Below are 10,266 nucleotides of genomic sequence, written 5' to 3' on the forward strand. Positions count from 1 at the left end.
ATATATATATATATATATATATATATATATATATATATATATATATATTGAAAGGTAAACCATAAGGCTTAAAAATTAAAATAATTGATTATCTTTGAAAAATTAATAATTAATTAACATAATAAAAAGAATAAGTCTACTATTGCAATAATTGGGGTTACAATTAGAATACAAAGTAAGGAGAAGTTTTGAACATTTATATTGATGGTCCAAGAATCAAATAAGATTTTGATATAATAAAATAGATAACAATTACAATAGATATATATCTATGATATACAAAAAGAAACAAAGATTTTTGTTGATTGAGTCAAACTTTGGTTAAGTAAACATACTTAGCAATAAACTTGTGGTCTTGAAGTTACAATTTAAGTCAATAATTTTTAGAAGAGTAAAATGAATTAACCTAATTAATTAAAGTACCAAATCAAAGAGAAAATAAGTGATATTTTTGTAAAGAAGTTACATTAAAAAACTTATTATAAATCAATTTTGAATTTAAATAAGAAATCACACACTTAATTTTGAGTGAAGAGTGACGTGCTACTTGCCTTTATAAAGGCACAATAAGAGCTTAATAAAAAAAAAGTTGTAGCATCATAAAAGATTACTCCAAAGCTATATTTTTTTGAATAATATAGAAGTGGATACAAAGCCAAAAGTAAAGTACTATGGCCAACTATTATAGATATAATCAATACTTGTATTTATAAAAATAAAAAGAATTAAATAGAAGTAAGTAAAATTAGATAATTTTGATAATATCTTATAAAAAAGTTTCTTAGAAGTTTCATAGGTGTGGATTTGTTTATATATATATATATATATATATATATATATATATATGTATGTATGTATGTAATTGATAGGTTGAAAACTTAGCTAACAACTTAGTCACATATTGTACGTATTAATAATTTGTCATACAAGTTGGCTATATTTTGTATATATTGGCGATTTAAGGTACACATTGGCTAAGTTTTGCATATATTAGCAAGTTATGGTATAAATTAGCTATATGTGTATATATAAAAAAACTTGACTTTTAAGTTGGACTCATGTCAAAGGTTTTATAGAACATTGCCAAATAACTCCTAATTAGATAGTATATATGGAGCCAAGACTGAAACTTTTGTCACTCTTGTTAATGTCTTCTTTATTCTTAATCTTATTTTAAAAGTCTCTAGTCTTCTTGTCTTTGAGAATAGACATTCCAATTTAATACTATACTATCTTTGAGTAATTGTTTAGTCTTTTCTAAAAACACAAGAGAGTATTGATGTTTTGGTTATTTTTTATTTATGTCTTTGATACCAATTCAACCTTGAAGAAAGAATAAATGGTTATATGTTGAATAAAGTGAGAAATATTAAATTTAATTAAAAAATAATAATGTGAAGTAATATATTAGAATAATAATGTGCAAGTCAAAGCAAGTAAAGAGTACCTTTGGTCAAATACAATGGTGGTGTCACGGCCATAATCATGTAAGCTAATAATTACATATAGAAATAGGTAGAAGTAAGTAAAAGTAGATAAAAATAAGTTAATTCTATAATATTTAATATAGAAGCTTCCTAGAAACTTCTTAGATGCTGCTTTGACTTCATAGGTGTCTTTAATTGACTTTTTGGATTAGAAACGTGGTCAACAAGTTGGCCATGTGCCACACATGTTGTTAGCTTGAAGATCAAGCTAACTATGTGGCCCACACGTAGAAAAACTTGCCTTGTAAGTCAAGGCATGTGTCTTACAAAGTCAATACATATTGAAGGTCCTATAGAACATCGCCACGTAGCTCCTAGTTAGATAGTATATATAGAGACAAGAGTGAAGGCTTCTTCACTCTTGTCAACTCCTTTCTTGCTTCTAGTCTAGTTTCAAGGGTCTCTAGTTTTCTTGTCTTTTGGCAATAGCCATTCTAGTTTCTCTTTTCAATATACATACTTATTATTCATATTTTGTTACTTTTCTTTGAGTGAAGGCTTACTTGTCTGAACTATTTTTTCATCAAGTTCTTGTCCTTGACAGATTGACAAGAGTGTACTTACAATATCAGAGCTTTGTTTTTCTTGAGTAAGAGTGGATTACCCCTTTCTCTTGATAAGGCATAAGCGTATTAGAAGTTTGCGGATTACCCACTTCTAAACTGATATTGTTCTTAGTATCTTCTTTGTTATTAAGTCTTTCTTTTCTTTTGTCTTGAGCAGTATCAAACAAATTTTTCTTCTTAGTGTCATTATGGCAGAGCTTGTTGAAATGAAGAGTGCAATGGCACAAATGCAAGAGCAAATGAGGGAGTTAATGCTTGCGATGCATCAACTCAATTCACCAACACAGGAAAGAACAAGAATAGCAGAAAGTGGAGATATAGAGATGATCGGAGCTACTTTAACATCTACAACAAATCACGTTCCTTCTCCAATTGTACAACACCCTATAAGCACTAGAGAACCAAGAATTGCCTTACCTGAGAAATTTGATGGTACAAGATCAAAGTTTCGAGGGTTCATCAATCAAGTACAATTGGCAATTGAACTTCAACCGCAAAGCTATCCAACTTCAGGATTACAAGTCAGGTTTATTGGCACTCTACTTTCTGGTTCTGCATTATCGTGGTTTTTGTCTTTTCTTGAACAACGAAATCTAATATTGGACAAATTGGAAGCTTTTTTGGCGGAGTTTCGATCTATGTATGGTGAACACAATGCAACTCGTGTTGCAACAAATAAGATCCGAATTCTGCGACAAGGAAATCGCTCAGTAACAGTGTATGCTTCACAATTTTGACAACTTGCAATTGACATCAAGTGGGATGATGCTGCACTCATCAGTCAATTTCTTTATGGATTGCAATACAAAGTAAAGAAATTGATGCTCAACTTACATGATCCTCAAACTTTGAGTTAAGCAATCGATTTTGCGGTAAAATGTGATAATCGACTTTTCAAATTTCGATCTGAGAATCATTCACGGGAACCTCAATGTTATTACTCAATGGCAACATCAACATCTTTGCCAAACGTACATTCGAAAGTAGAAGACATGCAAATTGATGCGGTACGTTTTAAACCCCTAACTGAGCAAGAAAAGATTCGTCGTCGTCAAGAAGGATTATGTTTATATTGCGGAGAACCTAAGCACAATGCTCAACATTGTCCAAAGAAATGACGTAACTATAAAATGAGGGGTACGACTGTCAAAGAAGACAACATGTCAGAAAATGGATTCGTCCAGCTACAATAGGGACCGTGCAGCTGGAACCTTATACAATTCCTAATGAAGGTCCTATCCTCTCCTCAGAACCCTCTCCTTGTTTTATAATAGACTTATATTTAGGACCTAAGAATTACAAAGCCTCTGCTTTATTAGATTCGGGAGCCTCAGCATGTTTTTTAGATGAACAATTTGTTAAAAGTCGTAAAATACCCTTTGTACAGAAACCTAAACCAGTACATGTAGAAGTCATAGATGGTCGTCCCTTGTCTTCTGGAGATGTCACTCATGAAACTCATCCTATAAAAGTAACAATAGACGGTCATGATAGCTACATAGCTTTTAACATAATTAAATCCCCGTCCAATCCAGTTATTTTAGGTTTATCCTGGCTAGAAAAATATAACCCTCGAATAGATTGGAATTCACGTAAACTTGACTTTTCCCAAAGCGTTATTAATAGTTCTACCAACCAAGTAAAAAATTATAAGTCTAGTATAGTAAAACCCGTACTGATAGGTGCAAAAGCATTTCTACACGCAGCAAAAGAAGGATCAACTTTTGCTATTTATGCTGCACCTATTTCTGAAAACATAAAGACTTCAAGTGACATTCCAAGTCAATATCAGGAGTATCAAGACGTTTTTGAGAAAAAGAATGCAAATATTCTTCCTGAGCATCGCCCATATGATTTTTCAATCGACCTCAAGGAAGGAACTCAGCCACTATTTGGACCAATTTACAGTTTATCGCAAGATGAGATGGCTGAACTCAAGACATATATTGACGAGAATTTAGCGAAGAATTTCATACGCCATTCAAAATCTCCAGTAGGAGCTCCAATTCTATTCGTAAAGAAAAAAGATGGATCTTTACGAATGTGTGTTGATTATCGAGGACTCAACAAGATCACAATCAAGAACAGGTATCCATTACCTTTGATATCAGGACTCCTTGACCAGTTGAATCAAGCTAAGATCTATACAAAAATAGATCTAAGAGGAGCATATAATCTAGTACGGATCAAAGAAGGAGATGAATGGAAGACTGCGTTTCGAAGCAGGTATGGACATTTCGAATATAATGTCATGCCCTTTGGACTCACGAATGCACCAGCTGCTTTTCAACATCTCATGAATGATGTATTTCGTGAATTCTTAGACAATTTTGTCGTCTGCTATCTAGACGATATCCTGATCTATTCTAAGAACGTCGAAGAACATGAAATACATGTTCGTCAAGTATTACAAAAACTTAGAGATGCAGGATTGTACGCCAAGATGGAAAAGTGTGTATTTCACACTATTCAAGTTGACTTTTTAGGATACATCATTTCAAATGATGGTCTCATGATGGATTCTAAAAAAGTCCAAACAATCATGGATTGGAAGATTCCAAGGACAGTAAGAGATGTCCAATGTTTCTTGGGATTTGCCAATTACTATCGGATCTTCATCAATGATTTCTCACGAGTTGCACCTCCACTTACACGCTTGACTAGTAAAGATAAATTCCAATGGAATCAAGAAGCGGAAGCAGCATTTGAAGCCTTGAAGACATCGTTTGTCTCTGCACCAGTCTTATATCGTGTTGACTTTTCCAAGGCATTTTTTATGGAAACAGATGCATCAGATTTTGCCTTGGGTGCAGTTTTATCACAAATGGGAACAGATGACAAACTCCATCCGATAGCTTTTCATTCAAGAAAATTCTCAGCAGCCGAGATCAATTATGAGATCCACGATAAAGAACTTCTTGCGATCGTGGATTCCTTTCAAGAATGGCGTCATTATCTAGAAGGCGCTTCTAGTCCAGTCACTGTGTATACAGATCACAAGAACCTCGAGTATTTCATGTCAGCACGCGTGTTGAATCGTCGTCAAGCTCGTTAGAGTATGTCTTTGTCAAGATTCGAGTTCATTATCACTTATCGGCCAGGAAAACAACAAGGTTTATCCGATGCCCTATCTAGACGTTCTTATTTTGTACCAAAAGAAGGAGATGCAGCTTTTGAGCAACAAAGAACGGTCCTCTTGAAACCGGAGCAATTTCATCTCCGAGCAATGAAATCAACATTGACTGTTGATTCAACTTTTCTCAAGCAAATCCAGTCCAGTATATCCTCAGACCCTCTTGCTTATGATATCGAGAATAATTCTTCCAAGTCTCATGATCCTTCTAAGTTCGAGTTCAAGAATAATCTATTATATTTTGAAGGACGCCTATATGTTCCAGAAGGAGAAGCACGTTTACGTGTTCTTGAAGCACATCATGACTTTCCAACAGCAGGGCACTTTGGATATAATAAGACTTTGGAACTCATATCAAGAGATTTTTGGTGGCCACAAATGTGGAAGTCAATCAAAGACTTTGTACAATCATGTGATATTTGTTCAAGATCAAAAATTCCTCGTCATTGACCTTACGGACTTCTTCAGCCATTACCTATACCAGAACAACCATGGTCTTCTGTTTCTATGGATTTCATCACAGATCTTCCAAGCTCAAGATCTTATGATTCTATATTTGTGATAGTAGATCGTTTCACCAAGATGGCACATTTTGTGCCATGTACAAAATCTATCACAGGTGAAGAAATAGCTAAGCTTTTCATTGATAATATCTATCGCTATCATGGATTACCTAAAGATATCATATCAGATAGGGGAACTCAATTTGTGTCAAGATTTTGGAGGACCCTTTTCAAGATTTTAAAAGTGGACATAAAACTATCTTCGGCTTTCCATCCTCAAACTGATGGACAAATAGAGCGCGTAAACTAAGTCTTGGAGCAATATTTAAGGTGTACTATCAACTACCAACAAGATGATTGGACAACCCTTCTGCCATTGGTAGAGTTTGCTTATAATAATACGGTACATTCTTCCACGCAACAAACACCTTTCTTTGCCAATTATGGCTATCATCCACGACTTGCTACTTTTGATTTTTCAAAAGTTGATAATCCTGCAGCAGAAGATATGGCAAATCGGTTGTCAGAGTTACATGCAATAATGAAGACGCAATTGAAGGAAGCTCAAGAACGACAAAAGATAAACGCAGATCTATATCGTAAGGAGCAACCACAAATCAACGTGGGTGATAAGGTATGGCTACTTCGTCGCAATATCAAGACTACTCGACCTTGTGACAAGTTGGACTATCGTAGGCTTGGCCCCTTTTCTGTTTCTGAACAGATCAACCCAGTTGTATATCGGTTACATCTACCAGAGTCAATGAAGATCCATCCTGTATTCCACGTGTCTCTTCTTGAACCATATAAGACAGTGGATATACAAGGAAGAAGACAAATGCCACCGCCTCCTATAGAAGTAGATAATAATGAAGAATTTGAGGTGAAAGAGATATTAGACTCAAGGCGGCACCGAAATAAGCTGGAATATCTTGTTCATTGGCACGGATATGATATTAGTGAACGCTCATGGGAGCCATCCAGGAATCTAGCAAATGCATCAGCTAAAGTCAAAGTTTTTCATCAACAACATCCATCAAAACCAAGATGAAAATCTCTCTTATAAAAGAGACAAGATTGAGGCAAGATAACATTCAATTTCCTATCCTTGTTTGTAACTTCTTTGCATTTGTGACGCTAATTAGATGGAGAGCCAACAACCAGCGGATTCAACTCAAGAACCTTCGTTTGCTGACCTGCCGGACGAGACATTACGATTGTCACAACCTTCAAGTCGACGCAATCGAGATGAAGATCTTCAAGAATGACATGTTCTTCCTCGAATAGATGGTGAGATACAACGCGTTTGGTATCACGATTTGGAAAGAGACTCTCGATGTTTGGTAATTTTGCTAGAGGTAGGAACAACTCCTGATGGTGTTCCGAATATTCTATTCGAAGAAAGTTACGAAGGCCTCAACATTGATCAAATAATTGGATGGTCTTCCCGCCCTGGTATGGGACACTACCGATGGTTGAGAGGCCCTATCAATCATCTTCGAAGAGAACAGAGATCAGAGTATGTGGCGAATACAATTCGTCGCATCATAGATTTCCTCAACATATGATGACCGCTCCTCGTGGAACTCGTCTCTAGAAGGGGGGGTAATGTCACGGCCATAATCATGTAAGCTAATAATTACATATAGAAATAGGTAGAAGTAAGTAAAAGTAGATAAAAGTAAGTTAATTCTATAATATTTAATATAGAAGCTTCCTAGAAACTTCTTAGACACTGCTTTGACTTCATAGGTGTCTTTAATTGACTTTTTGGATTAGAAACGTGGTCAACAAGTTGGCCATGTGTCACACATGTTGTTAGCTTGAAGATCAAGCTAACTATGTGGCCTACACGTAGAAAAACTTGCCTTGTAAGTCAAGGCATGTGTCCTACAAAGTCAACACATATTGAAGGTCCTATAGAACATCGCCACGTAGCTCCTAGTTAGATAGTATATATAGAGACAAGAGTGAAGGCTTCTTCACTCTTGTCAACTCCTTTCTTGCTTCTAGTCTAGTTTCAAGGGTCTCTAGTTTTCTTGTCTTTTGGCAATAGCCATTCTAGTTTCTCTTTTCAATATATATACTTATTATTCATATTTTGTTACTTTTCTTTGAGTGAAGGCTTACTTGTCTGAACTGTTTTTTCATCGAGTTCTTGTCCTTGACAGGTGGAGACTACATATAAATCAACTCCTTTTATTAAGCTTTGCCATGGTTTACTTATCTAAAGATGTATCCATCCATCAACAATAATGATTAATTACGTTCAATAGATAATATGTATTAATTGATATTTGAGGTTATTTTTTTAGTATTTAGAATATGTTACTAATGAATCTCCAATCAAATCAATTACATTTATTCAACTAAAAGTACCACAAGGATATATTCATAGATATTGTGTGGTGGCTAGACGACCACCTCAGCTATGTATTTGCATTTAGAATATCAATCCAGGTTAAGGCAAGTGGAAGCACCAACCAATTCCCCAAGTAGCACAAATAAGCCCACCTAGATCCATCAATAGGTTGACTTGCTAAGGTCACAAATCACAACCTTATATATGTGACCTCACTTGAGGAAAAAGGAAGAATTTTTCCACTTAATCATCCAATCCTCCTGGCTATCTGCTTACATTGATCTTCAATAAACTGTTTACTGTTTTTAATTATATAGTAACATCTTGTTTTTATTCATGCTCACTGATGTGCAGACCATGTCACAATATCCAATTCTTTTGCCTCCTTAATCCATGTTCGAGGCCAAAAGAATTGCAACAGCCATGGTCCAAACAAAGTGCTTATTAAAGTATCCCAAGCAACCAGGTGAATTCCAAGTACTAAAAGACAATGGCCAACAAAAGAGACAAGGATGAGAGGTTTTGGGGGGGAAAAGAGGAGGAGGCTGAGAACGAGAGTGGAGGTCGAAGTAGGTGGGAGACGATGGGGAGATGCAAGCCATAGAGTGAAGTGAAGAAAATCTGTATGTTTGTGTTTGCGGTAGGCATAGTAACGGAGATTGGTTGCAGATTGCATGAGCCGTAGAAATGAATGCGTGCCGTTTGGCAGATCGAAAGGCCGGTGTAGGGTACAATGCTTGTAGAAAGTAGAAAGCCTTGGGTGTCTAATATTCTGTGTTATCCGAGAGTCGCCGACTGCCATTGTGCCAAACCCGGATGGATATCAGTGGTGGCTATTATAGTGAGTATTACCATGATGTGGTCCAAAGACGCACGAATACATCCAAACGAGAACTTCGACAATCCTTGGCAGAGGTGGCGATACCCAGATCTGCCCGATGGTTGAAGGCACGACAAAAAGATGGAGCTTTTTACAGAATGTCAGGATCTTCCCCTGCTCCGCGAACGATCGTGCTCAGCAGGATTCGAACCTGCGCGGGCAGAGCCCACATGATTTCTAGTCATGCCCGATAACCACTCCGGCATGAGCACTGCGCGTCCCAGTCTGCATCCGTTTACATCTCTCAACCATACTCATTGTGTCTTTGTCCATCTCATCATGGCGGTGGCCAATTGCCTAACGGTCGTTTAATTCAGCCCTAGTGACATGGCTCCAACCTTTCCTTTTCAAGCACTGACTGCAATTCCATTCACCTTCTCTTCTGCTCGCCCTGGAAGCACCGCAATTCCTTCAGCACACTAGTCGGACCTACCACGATATTCGCCGCTGGGCCTCGAACCACTCCAGCTTGCTTGAACATCTCACCGCAAAACCCGTGCATGTCACGTGTTGTCATGAACCTCACCGAACACGGAACTCTTCGGATGAGTGACTCTCTGCACTAACTCACGATTCTCGCAACTCGACTCGCGGTGCACACATGCAATGCTTACAGGAACACCCGAGTTGAAGCAACTGCGTCATGCTACGCTCCGTTACTGGACTGCACTGCATCGTTGCGAAGGAACGTGGCGATACAGTAACCTCGTAAAATGCCCTGAGGCCACGGGAGGGTCCAGGTCTCTCCCAGTATCAACCATTTGGCCTCCGCGAGAGGATGCTCAGCCTGTTGCTGCGCACTGTGCAGCTTGGTCCGGTGGAATTTGCGGGAGGTCGCCTTCGGCTCTGCAGGTGATACCAATGTAGGCGCAATGTCTAGTTTACTTTGTTAGGTCCGCCATTCCTCCGCCAAGATGGAACGACGTGGTATCCCTGAAGTGAATGCTGTCCTGGTTCACGGCATCCCACATTCCAAACATCCTGCAGGTTTGAAGTCTTGCCCTTAAGCTTTGGTATTCTCAGGACTCAAATGCCTTGTCCTTGCCGGTTGTTGGCTTGAATGTAGGTGTTCCGTGTAAATATTTCCATCCTCTACCTTTTGTATAAAAGAGACAGTTGCCGAACTCTTTTATTCCGCTTGGTGTAACAGATTTCCAAGAAAGAACTCAATCACCATCTGTTTTAGTTTTTAATTTATTTAAAATTAAATTTGATTAATTTTTTAAAAATATATTAACAATGTTTTAATTTTAATTTTTTTATATAAACTTTAAAATTTCTTATAAGTACACGATTTATATTCATACTGAAAAAAACCTAAATTTTCAAATTGTG

General features: G+C 37.1%; 1 non-coding gene across 1 annotated transcript; it reads right to left on the reverse strand.

Moving 5' to 3' along the window:
• Positions 1–9,061: 9,061 nt before the first annotated feature.
• On the reverse strand, positions 9,062–9,143 carry TRNAS-AGA (transfer RNA serine (anticodon AGA)). Its single transcript has one exon. It is a non-coding gene; the product is annotated as a tRNA-Ser (tRNA).
• Between the last annotated feature and the right edge of the window lie 1,123 nt (positions 9,144–10,266).

Source organism: Physcomitrium patens, chromosome 10 (assembly GCF_059467195.1).
Source record: "Physcomitrium patens ecotype Gransden chromosome 10, ASM5946719v1, whole genome shotgun sequence".
NCBI lineage: Eukaryota > Viridiplantae > Streptophyta > Bryopsida > Funariales > Funariaceae > Physcomitrium > Physcomitrium patens.